Source organism: Agelaius tricolor, unplaced genomic scaffold (assembly GCF_023055355.1).
Source record: "Agelaius tricolor isolate 1412-34295 unplaced genomic scaffold, bAgeTri1.0.p SCAF_1, whole genome shotgun sequence".
NCBI classification, from domain to species: Eukaryota; Metazoa; Chordata; class Aves; order Passeriformes; family Icteridae; genus Agelaius; species Agelaius tricolor.
Window position 1 is genome coordinate 3,001,039 of NW_027269261.1, and position 21,578 is coordinate 3,022,616.

At 44.2% G+C, this 21,578-nt stretch overlaps 1 long non-coding RNA gene across 4 annotated transcripts in view; it reads right to left on the reverse strand.

The window, feature by feature from the left end:
* Nucleotides 1–21,578, reverse strand: part of LOC139598555 (uncharacterized) — a 436,125-nt gene that overhangs the window by 38,762 nt on the left and 375,785 nt on the right. For all 4 annotated transcript variants that reach the window (XR_011681953.1, XR_011681965.1, XR_011681960.1 and 1 more), the window contains exon 4: nucleotides 16,349–16,412. This is a non-coding gene — a long non-coding RNA (uncharacterized lncRNA). The remainder of the gene's footprint in view (nucleotides 1–16,348; nucleotides 16,413–21,578) is intronic.

Below are 21,578 nucleotides of genomic sequence, written 5' to 3' on the forward strand. Positions count from 1 at the left end.
GTGGATGGTTACATATTCCTCCCCATTTGTTCAAGCAGACACTTTGCTTTTAGAAACCAATATCAAGAATGGTAGAGGATACCTTGGGATAACCCTACTAAAAAGGAGGGAATAGTGCAGAGTATTCTTTTAGGTGTCTCTGACAAACAAGCTTCATGATAAAGGTTGCACAAAGAAAGAAAGGTCCAGGCACACAAAAAACGGGCACAGCACAATCAGAAAATCTTTCCTATTTGGACTCTTGCGCAGGGTTAAAAGGTTAATTGCTCTCAAAAGAAGGAAGCAAACAGTTAAAAAAATATATTTTTAGTAGTGTTGAGAGTTCTTTCCCCTTCTTCAACACATCCTTTCTTATTTCTCCTTTATTTTTTCTGTCTCCTGTTTTGCTCATGTAAAAGTCAGGAAGAACACAAAGCCCCATGTTTGCTTTCTGACCACAAACAAACCGTCAAAGCCACAACCATTTTTCCCTTCATAAAAAGATTCCTGCTTATTTTGGAAGCGTCTCAGGTCTTCACTCAATAATTCTGAACGAAATTAAGGGAATATGACAGCTTTATTTGATCTCTTGGAGCTTATCCTTTTTTGGTGGCAATTCCTGTCTTTAGCAACACCTCATCAGAGAAAGTTTGGGACTTGGTGAGTTATACTGGCCTGATGGATACTCTTTTCTGATTTTTTTTTTGTTTGTTTGTTTGTTTTGTTTTGGTGGGGATTCAGAGGTGGGGATGCTGAGAGAGAAAATGAGAGGGACATAACTAAGGTCATCTGAGCAGAGAGACGGGACTGTGCATACACAGGGAGGTGGGACAGAAAAAGGGAAAATAATATGGACACTGGTTTCCAGATTTCTGTCTTGACAGTATTTTACAAGATTCCAGAGCTGCACTTTTAATTTTCATTACTTTCCATCTTCCTTTGATAAGCTCAGGAGCAGTATCTAATTTTATTAGGAGCTCTTCATCAAACGTGGATATCTTCCTTCCTCCAGGGATTCCCTAGCCACAAAAACATCAGGTTCTGTGAAACATTAGTTAATCCCAGTTAGAGTTACTTGACCCTATCAAGCTAAGAAATAAATTTTACTCTTCATGAGAGTCCTACTGTTTACACTTGAGACAAAATTCTTAGATCTCAAAGTTTTCAGAGGAAAAACATATTTCATAATGCCAGAAAACTGGCCTTAAAGACCTGGGCCATAGAGGCCTGAAACTGTTTCTTATTTCAAATTAAATATACAGACAGACTTCCTCCTGACTGTGCCTGACACCAGGGCCTGATTTTCTTGGCATAAAACCCAAAAGGGTGAGGGCAGGAGCCACATCCAGTCCCACATTGCTACCTCTGGCCCTCAGCCTTCCCCATGCAGCTGCTCACAGATGGAGCTGGTGAGAATCAAAGCCCTTCTCCCTGCCCAGGGCAGAACAAACTCCTCAGCAGGAGCTCAGGGTTTGGTGAACCTTTCAGAGGGTTTTGGTTGGAAGTGACTGACCCAGCAGGAAGGTGCTGCTGGCAACCAGCACAACTCCAATGCTTTGGAGAACAGGACCAGCCACTCTGGCTGCAGTGCCGTCACTTGTTCAGCTGTTTGCAGTGTAAGGTCTTGCTAGAAAAGGTTAAGAAAAGACTCATATACTCCAAAATTATCAGTTTGTTATCACTATTAATAATACTTTATAATACTTAACATGCTACTTTTCATCTTCAAAGCACTTTGCAAATATTAATTAATCCTCACAGTCTGCCTGTGGGGTAAGCAAGTGCTGCTGCTCCCAGAGCTGAGGCACAGGGTTAGATGATGTTCTCAAGTCCAGAGGGTCAGGATCAGCCTCTGCACATCCTGCTCTGATACCCAAAATATTTAAAGATGGTGTTTCCCCTGCTCTTAGATGGGGTGGTGAATGTGCACAACTTTTGTTGTACACGAGATATTTTCTTTAAGTGCTGGTGTGAACTGACAACTGCAACTCCAGCAGCTTGGACGAGGCTGCAGCTTTCTCCCTTCCCACATATTTCTGCATTGATGGGAGAGGTGGGCAATTACTGCCAGCTGATTAAAGGACAGGATCAAGAAGGAGTTCTAAAACTACTCCTCAAGCTGAGAATTTGTAGCTTTGTAGCAGAGAATTGTGTGTATGTACACAGAAGTGATCAGAGTCACAGCTTAAAGAAGCAGCAGATTTCTTTTAAGATTTACCAGGCCGCCATCACTGAGACATAAGCAAAGGAAGAGTTTCACTGAAAGCAGCCCGTGTTTGTGAGGACTATTAGCATAATGTTTGGGTTTTCTTCACTTGTGGGTTTGAGATTGTTTGTTTCATTTCTAAACAACTTCCAACACTTTCAGCGCTAACAGCCGAAGGAAGGTTTAGAGGGAAGGACAGGCCCATGATGTGGTTTTATTTGTCCATGCTTCTTTGAGTTGGTAAATCACACTGCATTGCTTTATTGAGTGTCCCTTTAGGAGTATATTGGAAAAAATTCTATCTGCCACAATTAATAGAGTGCCTAGTGCATCACACGGCACAGCCCCAGCGTCGGAACTCGGCATTCTCCCGGAGCCCTTTGGTCCCACACTGGATGCCAGAAAGGATAGTGGCTGTGACATGTGATACAACTGCTGATAAATGATGGTGATAATGCAGAACAAAAAGGCTAATGAGTTCTCCCCAACACCACGCTACTTTCATGAAATGAATGTGATGATGGCCCTATTTGCTACTTTTTTTCCTTTTTTTTTTTTCTGGCTAGCGAGTTACTTATCCCTGCATGTTGTATGTACCTGCATGTTGGTTTTTATCTTGTCTACACAATGCCATGGCGAGACAGCCAAAATTAATGTCAGCATCTGCCTTCACTTTTAAACTATAAAAGAGCCTTTGAAGGTAGAGTAAACCAAAGAGGCCAGTAACTAATTATAACCCATTGTACTGGACTTTGGGAATAATGAATAGAAGCTATTCCCCGAGCGCTTAGCAGAGACAGTGGTGCCTTTGTGGTGAGGGAGATCCCTTCACTGGACCAGAGAGAGGAGAAATGGGATTGTTAATGTATGTAAGAGGCAGGAGGATTTCTATGGTGCTATTTCACTGCAGAGGCAGAAGGGAGCAGAGCCAATCATGGGAAGCGTAAAGGTGTGAAGGCACAAAGATGGAGAGTTGATTAAAAGCACCGTGGGGAGCGCGGGCGAACAAATCAATGGTAATGATGGAATTATGCCCGAGCGGAACCCAACAGTCTGCGGTGTCCTGGTGACTTGGAGCTGGGGATTAAATGCTGCAGGAGCAGAGCTGGCCCTTGTCCTGCCTGTCAGCACTCAGGGATGGGCTGATCAATGGCATGGGCTCTGCTGCACAGCGGGGTGAGCCCAGCACAGGCACCTCTGGGAGGGTGGGATCCTGCTCAGGGGCAGCAGCAGTGGGGGCGGGATGCCCACATGGTTGTCACACATGGAGTGGGATAGGGCTCAGTTGGGGGAGCAGAAGGATGAGGAAAGAAAAGGCAAAAGATGAGGGAAGGGGCCCTGGGGTGCTCAGTGGGGTCAGAGAGCCAGGGGAGCAAAGCCACAGAGGATCTGGTGGAGCAGGGACATGAGGGGCACTGGGGAAACACATGAGCAGCACTGGGGACACACACGAGCGGCACTGGGGACACACACGAGCGGCACTGGGGACATGAGCGGCACTGGGCACATGAGTGGTGTAGCCGGGCAGGACTTGGAGGCACCGGCAGGAGCTGAGGGAGCAGAGATCAGAGCTGGCTGCAAAGGCACCGAGAGAAAGGCCTGGAGCAGCCTGCAGGGAGGGAAGAGAGGATTGGAGCAGCTGCCAAGATAAATGCAGGCCTGGCTTAGCCGGGGCAGCACAGGCTGAGGGCTGCTTGCCCTCCCTGAGCTTGCCCTGCTGGCTCTGACACCTCTACAAGCAGAATTACAAAAACACAGCCTTGGTTCCCTTCTCCTTTACTCCTTTAAGGATTCCTCTGCTGGTTTGAGGCACACATCTTTATGCACATAAAAATCCCAGAAGTCCCTACCCCTATGGCAGAGTCACCATTCCCACCTGGCTTTTTGGTTGGTGACCTCAGGAGAGAGGATGTGGGGACTGTCTGCCTGCCCCAAGCTGGTCACAGAGTGTTACCAGAGGGGGATTAAATGGGTGAAGAACAAGCCTAGGAACAGAACCTGTCAGGACAGAGCTCTATCCATAAGGGACTGTGCCAGAACACAAAGCAAATCAGAAATTTTCTCTCCAAAGGCATCAGTGCACCAGCCCAGGGCCGGCTGCAAGGGCAGCACTACCCACGTGAGGAATGCAAGAGGACAGTCTGACCTCAGGTTCGGCATGACAGGAGATCCTCCCACACCACACAGCCAGAGCCAGACCTTTAGCAAATGTAAGGGCCATCATGCCTGGCCTTTTGGCACGAACTCACCACAAAATAAGTGAAAGCTACACATTTTCAAAGTCAAATATTTGCCCAGTGGTAAAAAAGACCACTGCAGCCAGAGAGAAGCTGTTCCTAGGTGGCCTCAGCCTGAGCAGATCCTGCAGGACTGCTCTGGTGGTCTCAGTTAAGAGACCTTCAGATTGCTGAAGTCTACTTGTGCTCAGGCCAGCTGGGGAGGAGAGAGCCAATTTTAGTCATCCAGAGTCTCCAGAAATAAAATTCTCGAAAGGAAAAGACAAAGACTCACAAGTAGAAAATGCACAGATTCTTTCCAAATGGTCTTAATGAAGATTATTTAAATATGGAGAGTTAAAATATCCCATATGTTAGCTCCCTTATGGATCTCTTATCCAGACTCAAGCCTGAGCACAAACTAATAAACCCCTTATTGAGAGAGGAGCTCAATACCAAAAAGCAACAATCTGGTGTTTGGCTGCTTCTTTGCTTTTTCCTAATAATAGTGTGTGAAAAGCCTAAAAGGAAAGTATAAGGCTCAGAGCTGGGATTGGGCACGTGCCCCCAAACAGGCCCAGTCTCCAGAGAGGTTTCCTTCACTCTTGAAAGCAACAAGCACCAGAAAGGGGAGAGGGAGACCTAGACACATCACAAATATGAAATGTAAACACAACACATTCCAGCACAGACCCTCACTGAAACAAGCCCTAGAGCAAAGCTCTCTCTTCCTGTTGGTAACAACTGCAAAGGACTTCAGCATAATGGTATTTACTCAGTTAAGTGAGAGCTGTAATGCACTTCAGCCTTAGAAACAAAACTTGAGCTATTTAAGTGCCCTGGTTTCAGACCTGAGGCTTTATTTGCACATGGCTGCAGGAGTCACCACTGCCACCAAAGGCTCTGCTCTGGGAACCTCCCCAGCAGGAGACATGGAATGGAAAAAGCCCTTTTGCTTCAGCTCAGCAGAACCCAGAGCAAGGAAGCACAGACTTAGTTTAGATACAAACAGAAGTCACTTCACCATCTTTTACTTCCATTTCCCTCAGTAAATTGGGAAAAACCATATTCACCCTCTTGAAGATACTTGACTGAGAATTAAACATTATTATTGTTAAAGGGTGATGCTAACATAGTCAGTAACAGGTCTAATACAGAGCATTTTTTTGCACATGAGAGTGCTGGGAAGTTTTAATGAACACCTTTTCTTTTGCCTGTGTACCAGTCAGAGACACCAACCTCTTTAAAATAGATTTTGCTATTTATTTTTTAAAACATTTCTTCTTAAGCTTTCAACCCAGAGTACGCAGTTTTAGTTAAGCTCTTGTGGTTCATTCTAAACTCAACTCCAAAAACTGATCTCTCTCAGGATGAAATTTTCTTTAAAAATATGATGTGGTAATTTCATTTCTAATAAAGACTACACAACTGTCGTCATATATGGAAGGCACTTGGAAAAAAATTCCACTTTGTTTTTGTAGATCCAGCAACTTGAGAAGGCAGGAGTGGGTGAACAGCAGCCTAATCATTTTGTCGCCACTGACAAGCAGGGAAGGAGTTAATTATCTGCTTCTATTCACTAATTCTCTTGCAGAGCTCGGTTGTGCATATTAAATGTCTAAGTTACCAGATTTAAAGAAAAACTTGATCTCAATTTGGCTACATATTAGAAGTGCCATTCCCTGTTGTCCTACCTAGCACTGTTAATTGCATACATTTAGCCCTCTATTGGAGAATAATTTAGCTTCAGATTGAAAAGAAACAGCCCTGGCCTTGGTTATTTTGGCATACAAGACTCCAGTATGACTCTGTTTTCTAAGCAGACATTAATGATTCTAAAACTAATATTCATTGTTTGAAGAGGCATAGCAGCCTTGGCATTTACTTAACCTTTTGTCTCATGTATGAGACTGAGTCAGCCTAAATCCTTTTCTTAATTAATATCTATTCTTTTTTTTTTTTTTTCTGTCCAACATTATTTATTAAACAATTTGCATGCAACAATTAAGAGTTGAGAGATTAGAAAAAAAAAACCTCGCTGTAGGAGCAAGCTCACTTGGTACAACAACAACCATCAAACTGGTTCTCCAGCTCAAACAAAGCTCTGAGCAGGGATAAGAGGGGAATAGGGAGTAAGGAAGGTCAGATTAAAAAAATAAAAATCTGAAACCAAAAGTCCTACCATTCACCTCTTAGCCCTAACATTAAGCTATTCCCTACTAAAAAAGTAATAATTCTAGAGGGAAAGAGATAAAATACTACTGCAAAAGCATAAAACCCTGGGATTTGACACCTCCAGTGAATGTCAGTGATGACAGTTATGGTTGTGAATAAAGTGCAATCACTGAAACTGTTTGCTTATTGCTGTGGTAGAAAGAAATTATCATTTCAGCTTCTTGTCGTGCCTCACAGGACAGCAGTGCCTGCTCCACATGAGCTGCCCCAACTGAGCTCTCTGCTTCTCCAGCCTCTTTGTTTCTGTGTGCTTCCTTGCACTCCTGTGGCCACAACTACAGCGAGTAACTTGCTGAGTGTGCCACAAAAGACCCTTAGGAATGTTGGGATCTACGTGGAAGTTGGCAAGGACACCTTTGGCAATGGCAATAAACCATTCTGGGGTGGCATTATGAGCTCTATGACATTAACACAGAGCAGGATGGCAGCTGCAAACACAAGGAATTCACCTGGAATAGAGGCTCCGGCATCTCTGCTCACCTTTTGTCCCAGACAGTAGCTTTGTGGAGTCACAGACACTTTGCTCAGGGGACTGTCTGCAAGGCCAGAGCTGAATCACCTTTTATATCCTACCAGGGCTGGGGGACAAACCAGACCTACAGGAAAAACTCAACACTTTCCCAAAAAGCACAAGTGAGATAATATGAGCTGTATCCTGCACCCATCAGGATACCCATCCTGATACCAGGTAACTGATACAGTTCAGTTTCATACTTCATGGGCATCAAAGTCATCCTAAATCCTCTATTAGCCAACCCCTAATGCTCTTGGGATCTCTTTTCTAAAAGGCTTTAGGAGATCCCTGGGCACCACACAAGGCTCTTGACCCACACCTTTCACATGAACCAACAGAGAGTGAACCCTCCTACCTTGTGACGAGGTCAACACTTGCTTGGGGGGAAGACACAGTGAAGGAAAAAAATGGGACCAATGCTCAGAGACTGTTCTGAGAGCTGAACTGAACCCCTGCCACTTTGTCTCGGTGCTCCCAAGAGAAACACTCCAGGGATCCAGATGTGTCATTTTCTCCACAGCTACCTCACCAATGTGACACTACTTTAAATATTATTTCAGACATGGAGTGCAGCAGGTAATTTCAGGGCATGAACTACGGCAGCAGGTTTGAAAATCCAAATGCACGTCTATAAACCCAACATATTAATAACTTTACAGTTTTCAATAAGACATCAACATTTGCATGCATCTTCCTACTTGTTATGTGCAGTACTACATTTTTTAATGTTTCTTGGATGCTGGCCAGAGAGTCTGAGTCCCTAGTTAGTTCAGCTATTACTTTCTTGCCACAATAGATCTGGGTCTTGGCCAAGTACCGGACTCATACTGCATACAAAAACAAAAAATTCTCTCCCTTATCTGTTGATAGTCTTCACTTCCCAGGGAAGGGAGAAAAAATGGCATAAATTAAGATAAATAAGTAAATACATAAAAATTCAACACTAACTGTAGTATAAGTATTTTTAGCATTTTTTAACACTACGTGTAATCAAAAGATTTCCTTGTGTATTTATACTGCTTTAGTCTCCCAAGAGTCTAATTCATGACTATTCACCTGAACAGGAGAGGAAGATCTCTTCTTTAAATCCCTCCTGGAGCTCCTCAGGCTTTCTACAAGAGTGAGCAAGGTTACCTGACCTGAAATAAAACAGGGGAGGAAGAGGCTTCAGTACCATCCTTCCTTTTTCAGTATTTCTCAGCCTATGGACTATGGAGGGGTTTAAAGAGGCCATGAAGGGTTAGAGACGGCCTCTGTTTTACATTTGACCTTTTTATCCCTTACTCAGAGCCTCTGGTGCCTTCAGAGGAAGATGGATGAACACAGAGGAGATGCCTTTTGAATGAGGTTTGAAAACATTGTCCAGCACAGCTCTGGTGTGGCAGGGCAGTGAATGTTGCCTTTTATTGTGGATTTAAGGTGGCAAACTCAGACTTAGATTAACAAAGAACAAGGAGAAAGGAGCGGGTGACGCAACGATCGCGGCTGTGGCTTCCCAGCCACGTTAATCCCCAGCAGCCTGAGCTGCCCCTGAAAGGGCTGGGCCTGCCCACCCGCCTGGCCCTGCTGGGAAGGTTTTTGCCCACTTGAAGATCTGCATTTTATCAGAGAATGAGGAGGCTACAACTTTGCCCGACCCTAAAATCGCCCCTGGGTGCTGCTGAGCACATGGGATCACCGCACTCCTCAGAGCGGGACAATGGCAAGGGGGTTCCTGCCCTTGGTGACCATGGAACCACCACGGAACCCGAGCCAAGGACATGGGGGCAAGGCCAGAAGCAGCAGGGAGGGCATCTCACCTTCCCCATGGCTGCTGCCAGAATCCTATCCCAGTCCACTTTGCTGTCAGTGTAACACTGATCCTAGCAGCCCACTGGGCTGACTTGGAAAATATTCCTAACAATATCAAGGTAGCTGACAAGGTAATAGAACACATGACTCCTGTACCTTCTGCTGGAGCTGTGTGAGTGGTTTCTTCTGTTCATTTGCCCAAATAAAGCATCAGTGCCTTAATTTCCGTTGTTTCAGAAATGAGATCCTCTTGAAGAATAAAAGGATGCTGTGTTCAAGAGGGGTAGCGTTTTATGAAGACACGTAATTAAAGAAAGCCATTAAAGATACTTGTAAAAATGATTCAGATTTTTATATATGATGACTAACTAACTTATTATGCTCTTCTTGGTCACAGATTAATGGGAATTTCTTAAAGGATGGAGAATTATTTAACAAGCTTCAGGATATACAGGGCTTGGAATACACTATAAAAATGTGAATAATAGGAAATATGGCTGCTTATTCCCTTAACTAATGAACCAATGCTAAATCCAGAGATAGCAAGATGTCAAAAAACCCAAACCCCAAACTAAAAATAATCTAACCTTACCAGCAAGTGGATGTTTTTTATATGAATCCAAACATAAACTTTAGTAAGAAATTCCTCCCTTTAAGAGAATCAGGTTCCCATGTGCACTAACTCAAAGTGGTAGAGGAACACACCAGCATGATCTCAGAAATGACTGAGAAGCACCAAAGACTATAAAGAGAGAGTTTAAAATCAGGGAATGCTGAATATTCAACCACTCCTTGTGAGGGGAAGGAGACAGCAAGGCAGAGAGAACAAACCTCTATTGCCTGAAACAGCTTCCCATGAAGAAATTGTCTTTACAGGGGGATGACAACAATGTGCGTGGGCAAAGATTTCTGCGCAAGCAAATCTGACTTCTAAGATCACAAGTAGCAGAGTCACTTGATGGTTCCCTTGATGATGGCCCACATGGACAGCTTTCATTTTCCCAACTCTTGCAGGTTTTACGTGACCTCAGTGTTAGTGAAGATCACATATTGAATATCACATCCCCTCTGGGCTGGAAGCCCGTGCCAAGAGGGAGTGGTGCATCTATCTCTAGGCTGACATTGGCACTAAGGGAAGGGAGCAGGTAACACTTCAGGAGAGAAGGGAATGGAAGGCAAACCAGTTTCTCAGGCAGCTCAAAAGAGTGTTTGGCTTTTTTCACAACACATTTGACAAGTGTTTTCTGCAGTAACTGCTCAGAGCAACAAACTGCAGTGATTCCTGTGCCCAGGTGAAGCAGCAATAGTTCCCTCTCTCTGGCTGAAACAAACAAACAAACACCAACCAGCTATTTTCTAAAGCAGATCCCAACCAAGCCAGGTAGTAGAGGTGAGCCTTCTGCAGCCTGACACCCAATTATTTTAATATCCACTACATCTTCCCCCCGTCAGGGCTCATTGGGTTTTTTCCCTTTAACTTTCTGAAGGCACACAAAGAATTGAATAACCTTTTCTCTGCGTACCTGGCTACAGCCACAGCACTGAGGGGGGTCCTTTCGACATTTTAAAGGACCTGAAGTGTGTGACAACATGGCACTGCAGTCAAGAATCTTGCCGGGAAACAGATTAAGAAGATTTATTTTATTTTTAATATTTGAAAGATTTCAAAAAGCATTCAACTGGATTTCTCACTAAGAGGATGAGTGAAGAGAATCCTTTGTAACTAAGCTGGGAGGCCCAAGTCTTTTATCCATTGTTACACAGTTTTTCCCCAGGGCAGAGTTAGGAAGGCCTGCAAGCCCCAGCAGCTTAACAAGGCGAGTACACTGGGTGGGCTTTTCTGCCATTGCCTAAGCTTCTCCCGAGGAAGGAGCCGAGTGGGTCCCACGCTCATCCCAGGCCCCGCCAGGCGTTATTTGGGAAGATCCCGGTGGCAGTGGTGCTCTGCCAGCAGTGACTGTGCCCAGCCTGCCTGCCATGCACACACACCCCCTCAGTGCCCAGACACCTCTGCCTCCTCCATAAACCAGGAGCAAAACCATTCCACACAAGGTTAGCAGTGAGCTGGCAATTGGATTAATCGTTGTGCATCAGACTTTGCAAGCCACCTCTTCCTGTTGGCTTTTTTGAACCCTCACACACAACTGGTTGGTCAGAGATACCTTGTCTCTTCCAGGATAGGCTATGCGACAGGAGGAAACCAGTGTAACCGTGCTGCTGACACCTTTCTTCTCTTCCCTTTTGTACTTTTAACATCTGGATGTGAAAACCCTTCAGCCCTGATGCAAATGGGCTGGTGGGTTTTGATCATATGGACCGGGATATTCCCTGAGCTTGGTTTACAGCAGGGATGGACCCACCCACCTTTCCCAGGGATGTTTGGGTTTGGCTGAAAGTGAGAACTTCCCTGAGTGATTCCCAACAATGTCAAAAGGAGCTCAGGACCTGAAGCGGGACACCCAGGACATATTCTTACCCCCAACCCCACAAACTCTTGTTCTGGGACTTGTCCAGCTGATTACAAAGCCCTAAATATGCAAGATCCCTGTTGGCTGTATTTTGCTTGGCAGTGTTTCACAGCCCTGCCAGTCTCTGAGAGAGGTACAGGAATGAGGAGCAGCAGAAGGCCGAGGATTGCCCTGTCCATTTGTGCCTCAATCAAAGCATCAGAGTTCACCATTCAAAGTTGCTCTCAAATTAAAATTGAAATAAAAAATTATTTCTAAGTAATTAAGCCCTTCTTTTCCTGACTTGCTATGAAATTTGTGGGACACTAACATGGCAGAAATTTTGAGGGCAAATGTCTTATTTACAAGTCCAGAAGCAGAAAAATACGGAATTTGTAAATAATGGCAATATTTGCTTCCTTGATCCCACTGAAATTAATGGTCTGTGGTTTTGGTATGTCAGTGCCATAAAGTAGGATATTTCTGGGAACTGAGTGCCCATATGTCAGGGATGGAGTTATGGAGTGGCAGTGCCCATTGCCTGGTCAAAGTTACAGAAGGGGTTTTTCTTTATGTTCAACTCTTCTGTTCATACTCCAACAAAAAGCTGAAGAAATTCCTAAGTCAGACCTGGAGCCATGGTTGAAATTTTCCTATAAAATTGGAAAGGAATTCAGCCAGAGACTTTCAAATGATGGCACCCCTGAAAAAACACAGCTCACAAGCACAAGACTGAGCCCTCTCTGGTTTTCTCACACAGGGTGAACCTGGGTATGAGCAAAACTGACAAAATTATTGCCCCTCCCAAGCCCCTTCTCCACTAAAGCCCAGCTCTCCTTCTCCAGCCCCACCATTCCCATGGAGATGCTGGAACAACCCAGGAAAAAAGCATCTTACTTATGTGCTATATTTTAATGTTTATGGTATGGCTTTTTGTATAATAGGAATAATCGCTATTGCTTTGTAGTACACTTACAACAAATAGCTTCTGAGATTGCTCAAACACTTTAGCTCCACTTCAGCTCTTAATCAAACTCAGCAGCTGTTTATTGCAATTACACCATAAAGCAATAGACATTATCCCTTAACTAACTGTCTTATTAATATAGGTAGTTACACAGCTACTTCATAGTTAGTCTTAAATAACTGCTTTTAATTATTTTATTAACATAAATAACCATCTCAATAAATTTAAATTAAATGCATATGTGAGAAAACGCAATTTAAAGCATTGCACAGAATTGCATCTGTTTACTAATGTTTAAATTGATGTCATTGTGTAATTCAATTAAAGTGGAACTTTAATTTATTTCAATTTTTGATGGCCATGAAACACCTAAGACACCAGAACTTCCTAAACATTGAAATGGGCACTCTCTCCTCTTCTTGTGCCGCTGTATTTTCTTGGCAATATTAGTTTGCTGCCAGGCAAATGAGATTTCTCTTTACCCACAAAACTTACAATTTAATATCCCCATTTAATTTTGTTTTCTTTCCATTCCCAAAGCAACAGATGACTGGATTGCATTTTGCCTTTTGGTTCAGTTGTGCAACTCTGCTTTCAGTGGAGAACAGGATTTCACTTTCCTGTGCAATGCTGGATCCTCCATGTCTTATGCCATTTGTTCTGCTGGGATCAAGCTCTTTGCCTTCAGCTAAAGGGAAGGCAGACATTGCCTGACCTGGCCTGAAATCCCCTTTTTCTTCCTCAGGGGGGCTGGTTTATTGTTCAGGGGGCTCATCCTACACCAAAATCCCGCACTGCAGAGGAGGCAGCACTTGCACAGCAGCTTTCACCCCCAGTGCCACCATGGAATGTGTCTCTGGAAAGGGACCCCAGCCCAGATGAGTGCATTCCATCCCTCATTCCCAGAAGGCTCTGCCCAGCACACTGGCCTATTCAGATTCTCTTTGGGGGATGAGACAAAAATCTCCTCTCCTTACTCTGGTTTAGATGCCTCCCCTGAAGGAGAAAGAGGAAAACGCTTGCTGGGGAGCAAGGAGAAAAGGAAAGGGACTCCCTTCACCCCTCAGAGAGAACAGATGATGTTAGGGAGCACTGGGAGAAACTAAAAGTAGAAAGTGTAAGGCAAGAATGGGGTGAAAATGAGGCTGGAAAACATAAAGATGCAAAAGGAGGGAAGGAGGTCTCACATACTTTCCTGCCAGCTCAAAACTTTTAATTCTGTAGCTGGTGTAGGGACCTGCCAATGTGAACTGCTACCTCTCAAATCACAGCAAACCCCTCAAAAGAACTGGCATGTATTGAGAAAAAGTGTTGAAGTCAGGAAAATGTAAAGCAAAATTTCTCAGAGGGTCTTGATTGGGATCTCAGCAGCTTTATAACCTTCTAAACCATGGAAATCAAAGCATATTTGGCTCTTGGATGTCAGTCAATGCCAAAGATTTTACAGGAGAGCAATGAAGGGAAGAATTTGGTGCAATAATGGTGACTATTGCTAAGTAGCAAAGCCCATGCCCTGCTCATCAGAGGACACAATCTCCCTTCAGGGAATCATTAAAGAATTTCAAATCAGGTTTCAATGCATTTCAATGCAGGTACACTCTTTGGCAGGAGGAAGGTGCCTCAGTGACACCAAGCCTATGGAAAAGGGGAATGTGGCTGGGACAGCAAAGCTGAAAACAGTATTTTATTGATTTTAATACTTCTATCCAAATGCACCAGGTGACATGAAGGAATAATTACAGGCTCCATGAGAGAGGGGCTGTGATCTGGCAGACACAGCAAGCTCCCCAGGAGACAAGCTCTCAAAACTTTACAGACTCCACTGGGCAAAGACAGGTGACTCAGTACAAAGGGTTTTTACAGAAAAATGTAGAAACTAGAGTGAAAGCAGACATGTTTAAACTTCAGGTAACTGAGAGTGATCGGGGTTGGATAATTGAAGTTCCAATGTATATTTGCCTACATTGTCGCTCACCTTTGAGCCCTACCTAGGCATCTTGACATTTATGCAGTCTGAAATCCTGAAAGCTCTGAGTTTAGACAACTAAATTGTTGCTTGTCAATTTAGCCTTGACTGAAAGACAGGTGTTTTGTTTCAGAGTAACACTCCTTTCAGACTCCTCTATTCCCAAGCTCACATTACTGAGCTAAGGAACTATCAAAAATGAAATAACTTACAAGCAGGCAAAGACATTTACATACCTTGAACAAAGGAATTCTTTGGGCAAAATAGGGATTTTTAATTATTGCTTGTTTTTTGTCACGTGGGATTCTCATCTCTGGCTCTCTGGTGAGAGCTGAAGGAGCTTGGAGACTTTGAAGGTTCCTACATTTTTGGTACTGCTATGCAGTTTTACAAGCTGAATGCAAAATGCCGTCTGAACACAAATCCAGCTGAGAATCTGGACCAGAATTCTCCAAAAATGCAATTCTGGAAGCAGGCAGAATTATATACAACACACACAGTAGTCCAATGGCAACAGGGTGAGCAAGGGTTACTTCTCAGGCTCATCCTAACTTTAACTCAAAGTGGGTCATCATTGCCAGACCTTTATTATCATCTCTAATACTTCAGGCTTCTTGGCATTGTGGCAGGGCTTGGACCTCAATCCCTTTATTTATGCCATTAAGTGTGCTGAAGGCAACAGAAGACAGGCTTAATCACAGTGACCTGCCAATAACCTCAGCTGTGACCTGGAGGGATACCCAGTTTTGGCATAGGTTAAGGGTCTCATCTCATTTAGAACCTTAAGCTGGATTTGAACTGTAGCCCCAGAAGTAAAAAAGCCAGCATTTTTATCTGGGAAGCCACATGGCTTTGGCTTGGGACTTGTGACATCCCAGTATTGGCAAACCAGGGACATATTAACTGTGTGCTCTGTTTTCTGCCCTTAATTATGGCCAGCCAGTCTGAGTTTTCTTTCCTTTCCTTTCTTTTTTTTTTTTAAAGGATTTGAGTGACAAAGTGACTATGCATATCATTCCACATTTGAACTGTAAGACTTCAGTATTTCTACCTCTACTGTGTAATTGGATCAGCTGCCAGTTACAGAAAGGAGCTGGGTGAGTATTAAGTGTGTGGAAAATGAAGAAGAGTCCAAGTGTGAAGGGGAGGAATAATTTGACAAAGCCTGCAGTGAGCTGTACGTGGTTTTCCCGTTCCAAAATGGAGTAGGTTTTGAAGCGCATGAGGAAAAACTGGCTTTGATTTATTAGCTCTGGTTCACAGAATGCCAGCCACAATCTTGGAGCAACTCAAGACATATGGAAAACCACAGTCCCTGCCCCAAGGAACTCACAATACCCACATTATCATACTGAGGATGGACCAGTGCCAGCCTGAAAAACACTCTGCTTTTCTCTGGGTCCTGAACAACCTTGTCAGGCAGGGCACAAAGCTGCTGCTGCTGCCAGGGCTGGGGCTTGGTGTGCCCATGGTGTGGTGGTCCTCAAACCATCACACCCAGTGCTCTTTTGTAGGTCCCCGCTGTAACCCTGCCTCACTTGAATCTGGAGTCTCTTAAAGGAATTAGGATGATGTAAATATGAAACAGACTAGAACCAACCACTGAAATCCATGGTAAATCTCAGCCCTTTAAAAAGGTGATAAATAGGTGAAGACTGTGCAGTCAGAAAGGGACAGTTTTCCTGTCAGGACAAGAAAGTTGAGTTCCAACACTAAGCACAGGTAAGGTGGGATCACACAGACAGAAACAGTTCTTTATCCAGCAAGTGTTCAACCATTTATAGCTTTAGGAAGTGCAAGCAAAATCCCCTCAGTAAGAACTGGGAGTCTGTAGGTTTCTGGTCAAACTCTTCTGGTTGGACCCAGAACATCCTTCACTTTGCATTCAAAGATGCAACTCAAGACAACAATCTAATCATGAGGTGGCCAAGTAGGAGGATTAGGAGAGAGACCTGCAGCCTGAGATCAAGGAGAAGGTCACAACATCCAGAGCAGCTCATGAAAGAAGCAGAAGAAATGGCAATTACCTGGAAATTCCTAAACGGTTGTCCCTCAGCTCCAGAAATGCTCCATAAAATCCAGCATGCTGATCTGTAAGGAGTAAACAAGGAAAATTTATCAGTGATAGAAACAAGAATTACAGACATGCCAGGTGACTGCCCAGTAGGTGGAGAAACCAAAAACAGATTGAGATTTGCTACTTCCCAACTCTAGGGGGCTGCCCCTGGTGGTTTGCTGCCCATAGGGCCAAACTGATAGCCTGGGATTTGGAAATTCCTCTGCTCTGCCTTCAGCAGCAGCCACTAATTGAGAGGAGCAGTGTCCTAAAGGGTCCCAGGGTTATGGCCATAGAGTCCCATCCTTTCTGGTATAAAAGCCCTGCAGACAAGTCGATCAGGCAAAAACACAACAAAAAACCATCTCAAAATCATTTCTCTCTGACTCTCCAAGGGGGTTAGGGTATTAAGACAGAATGCCCTACCTCAAAGGAAGTCAAGATTGGATCAGAACATCTCAGAGAGATAGAGAAGGAGAGATGGCAAGAGGCAGCAGTGTAAAGGTTTTATCAGCATGAGTTGGGGATGACCACATTACTCATAGGTCACTGTGCTTTCCAGCTGACTAGCAACAGATGAAATAAGGAAAACAACGGCCTCAGGATTTCCAGGTAGCAGCTGCAGCCAAGGCTGCCTTTTCAGCATGGAATATGCAGGCACTGCTCAGAAACTGCCTGACTTCCCATGCAAAAGGGAACCTGAGGGCCCACTGTCAAGGAGAAACCAAGGTAACATTTGTGTTATTAGAGGGAGGAAGCCTTCAGATGCAAGGCACCTGGTTTTCCCTACAGCTTGCATACTTCTAGTATTTCCTAAGACTGAACTAGAAGTACATCAGAGATCCTTGTGGATCTCCAGCAGGAGGGCACCAGGGAAGGGTGCATTTATTATCCTGATGTCAATTCACAACTGCTAGACCAGAAAACAGGTGCAGTTCTTCATGTCCCACAGCAGCAGCCACAACACAGACACCTAACAAAGATGTTAGGTATCAAATAAATCAAATAAAGATCCTTTATTTCTAGCAAAGTGATGCCATTCTGCCAGGCTCTGCACAGAGACTTTGTCACAGACCGCTCACGTTCCTGGAAGGCGCCATCTAATCAGATACACACCCCGAGATCCCGACAGCTGAGGGGAAAATCCCACTGCCATTCCTGACACTTCTCAAATTAGCAAGAGCTTATAACCATAAGGATCTGTGGGATCCCTCTCCTGCCAGGGCTGCATGCACAGGGGGTCAGGTAATGCCCTCCTGCTCTCTGCTGAATTCTCCCACCCCGCACTGCGTTGTTGTTTCCTGCGCTCAGAGATCTCCTACTTGTGTTTGAACTCTCTGAATACTCTCTTCAGCTCCACACAAGGAGCCAGAGGCCTTGCTAACCTTCTACCCCAGCAGTTCTTTTCCTGCAGTCAGGAAATTAGCTCTCTTTTTTTTTGTTTGCCTTTTTTTTCCTTCTTTTAATTGAAAAGAACGAGGGGAATTCCCCCTTCCTGTGCCTGGTTTCACGCAGGGCTCTGATGGCAGTGGTTGGTGACAGCAGCAGAAAAACCCAAGCCACACCACTCACAAACAACAGTGCCACACTTCGTATAGGGTTTTATGTCAATATTTTGATAATTTCAGCTATTCCACATTCTTACTGGTATTGAGATATCTAGAAAACAATGTGTGCTTCAAGTAATTCAGAAAGCATTACAATAGGCCTGTATGAACACTTCTTCCCATAAAAACTCAAATCAGGTTAAATTCTGAGACTTGATTTTCAGCTGATATAAACCCTTGAAGATAATGTAATTACTGGTATGACAGTTTTCACTCTGAAATGTCCTGGCCCCTCTGTTTCCACCACGTGAGCAGAGGGAACAGGTACCAGCAGAGGAAGGTTTCATGTCTCTGCCTCCCTGGTGTTCACACCAGGAGTTGATTTTACCCCAGCAGGATTTCTTTTTCCTTCATTCAAGAAATTGTCTTTTTTTTTAAATGTAATCAACAAGAGAACTTCCCTTTCTGTTGTCCAACTTTGGAAGGGGAGCCTGATTTATATTTTCAGTTAAAAATCCTCCCAAAGTCATGAGAGGATATGGTGGGAAAGGGATTAGAGCGGAAAGTAAGTGGCACCTCTAATACATTTTACCAGGATATAGGAAGAAGATAAAATATGTTTTACCAGGATATAGGAAGAAGATAAATATGAGACAGACAAACAAGAAAATTTAGGAAAGAAGGGGAAAAACACATGAAAGGTGTAGTAATAAAGGAACCCCATCAGTAGCAACAACTCGAGGCAAAAAGAGGCCTGATGGATAGCTGGGCTAGCATGAGTGAGGAAGGGTAAAACAAACCTTTTCAAAGCATGGAAAAAGAAAACCAAATTGCATTTAAAAAAAAATCTAGTGAGAGAGAAAAAAAAAAGTCAGAAGAGAAATAAAATAGTCAGGGAGGATTTCTAAGAGCACAAAAGCAGAGTTCAGTGCCCCATGGTCAATTCCTAAGAAAGGAGGAAGCAGAAGTGAAGGAAAATACCTAAATATAAGAGACTCCTTATAAACAAAGGGCACATTCACTGCTAGCCCATGATTTTTTTGAAGGTTTGCTATCAGCATATCTCCAATGATAAATGCCTTCACATGATGCCAGCTCTCTGCAGGCACAACTGCAGCAAATCATTTCTGCCAGGCCACAGACGAAGTGACAAGGAATCACTTCCCCCATTCAACGTGGCACAGACCTGATCCATGCACATGCTGAAGATAAATCCTCAGGAAAGGAGCACAGGGCAGCAGTGTCCAGCAGCACAGAGGAGGAGAACACAAATGGGGAACTAAACTGGCAGCCTGGAGCTTCATTCCAACAATGATTACACAGGTCCATCTCTGACCAAGGCTCCTCATTCCATGTCCTGCTCCAATTGCTCCTTTTTGTGTCTTGGGAACTGGTTTGTCTAGGCATAAAAAATACTTCTAGATTGTTCTTGCCACACCCAGCAAAACTGAAAATTGCCAACAGCATTCTCTGAATGGCAATGGCATCTACAAAAAGCCTGGAATGACACACACATGTTCAGGAGCTGTTTGGTGACTGCTGAGCCCAGGCTGGTGCCCTGTCACAACGGTAACCTCGTGTCATTCATTAAACCCCCTAAGCTCAAACTAATGTCCCAAACTGCCTTCTGACTGCCCTGGAGTACAGTTCCAAGTTCAGTTTTCCATGGAGAGAGGAGTACCTGAGCATCCCACTGACCTGAAGAGACATGGTGGAGATGTGCAGGCCCAGTCCTGGGCAGGGATGGGGCTCCATGGAAGAATGGTGGATGGAAAGGCTCCATTTTAAAGGTAAAGATGTATGGGTGACCCTCAGAATTTTTGCAGAAGCTTGATGGGGTTAAAAGCTGTGCCCACTGACATGTTTCCAAGCAACCCCCAGGCATTATCCTGCACGTGGGCAAATGCTGTTCTCCCTCCCATCCCATCAGTGGGGTTCTGTGATTAACACTGATAATTTCAAAGGCAATATTCTGCCTATTGATCAGAGCCCCATTCTGGGAGGGAGAGATTCAGACTGACACTGAAAGCTGAATCTGCAATGTGTATGTGCACATTGACTTGCAACAAAAGAACCACAGATAGCCCTCTCTTTATCAGTAAAATCCAGTTAGATCCTGTGCTATCACCAAAAGACAACAGTCTGGCCCCAAAGCCTCCTCCCCACAAACTCCCACGTTGTGCTGCCACAAAGAGGAGGATGAGCAGATCTTGTCCAGATCCTGCAGCCTTTACTCAGACCTCAACTGCCATGGAAGCATTGCCTTAACTTACCACAGCATCTTCACTATGAGTACTTCTGCCCATACCACCTTTGCCAAAATAAACACTGCTTTGGTTTGGGGGGGGGGTTGGTTTAGGGTGGGGAGAAAAAATGCAGGTTAATTTTTCTAATAGCAAAAAATGTGTATAGAAATCCACTTTTATTTTTTTTTCTGGAACAGAGAGCTGAGAAACACAGAACAGCTTTTTTCTGTCCCCCCACACCCTTGCTCTGTACACCACCCCTGCTTTAAGATTAACTGTCAGTCTGTGCTACCCTTGAGGCCAGACATTCTTTGAATTTGGTTATTATATCAAGGTGCATTTGTGCTTCTAAATGGGCAGCTGTACTGTAAATGGAGCACAAAAGAGCAAAATTCAGCCTGCTCCAGCGTGGGTCCAAAGCCCAGCGTGTCTGTGATGCTGTAGCCTTTTGTTTCAAATGCAGATAGATAAACTACAGCTTTTTTTCCATGACGGTTATAATGCAGAATATGAAAAACTCTTGGGATGGTTTAAGCTGCAGGGTATTCTCCCAGAGTTCTGTCCAAAAATAATCTAGTAAAAATGTGGACAGAGAACCATCGACCTCTGCTTTCCCCCGAACATATGCAGCTCTGATCAGTCTGGTATTTCAAGAAAAACAAGGTCCTGAACCCTAATCCTCAGACACATAACAAAGCGCACTTCACAGCTGTGATGCACAGCTACTATCAGCTCCGAGGCCTGAGTGGGTCCCAAGACAATGCCTCCTTTATCACCCAGAGGACAAATATCTAGACAGCAATATTTTCTGCTTGAATGCTTCAAGCATCTCTCGCAACTCCTGACTGAAAGAGAAAACTGAGCTGAGAGTGTTTGCTGAGTGATTATTTTAATTTACTACTTGATGTAAATCTAAATGAACTGACATCCAGCTTGAGATGGACAGAAAACAATCATTGTGAAAAAAGAAAGAGGGCTAATATTACAATATCATTTGAGTAGCACAGGTTTAGGCAACTTTAGCAGTGGCAATGTAATAGATAGCGAGGCACGGTTTGCATTTCCTTTTCTTCACTCAATTACCATAATAAGTTCTGTAATTTTAGGGCTGTTTATTTATCAGGCGACGATAACAAAGACGCTCAGAACACGGTGTCTGAATGCAATAGTACAAAGCAGCCCAGTGATGGCCCCTGCATGCAGAGGGATTGCTGATTCCCACACACCTGATTTTCCCTGTGCTCAGAACCAGCAATATCCCCCTTTTTGCTAATTGCCAAAATGGCACACGCTCAGCCCCTGGCTTCAGGCAGAGCGAGGGAAAGGCACAGGAAAGGAAGAAAACTTCCTGGTGAAGTTCTCTAGTGCTTTAAAAACCTGTCAAGTCACTCTGCTGAGCTTTCTGGTA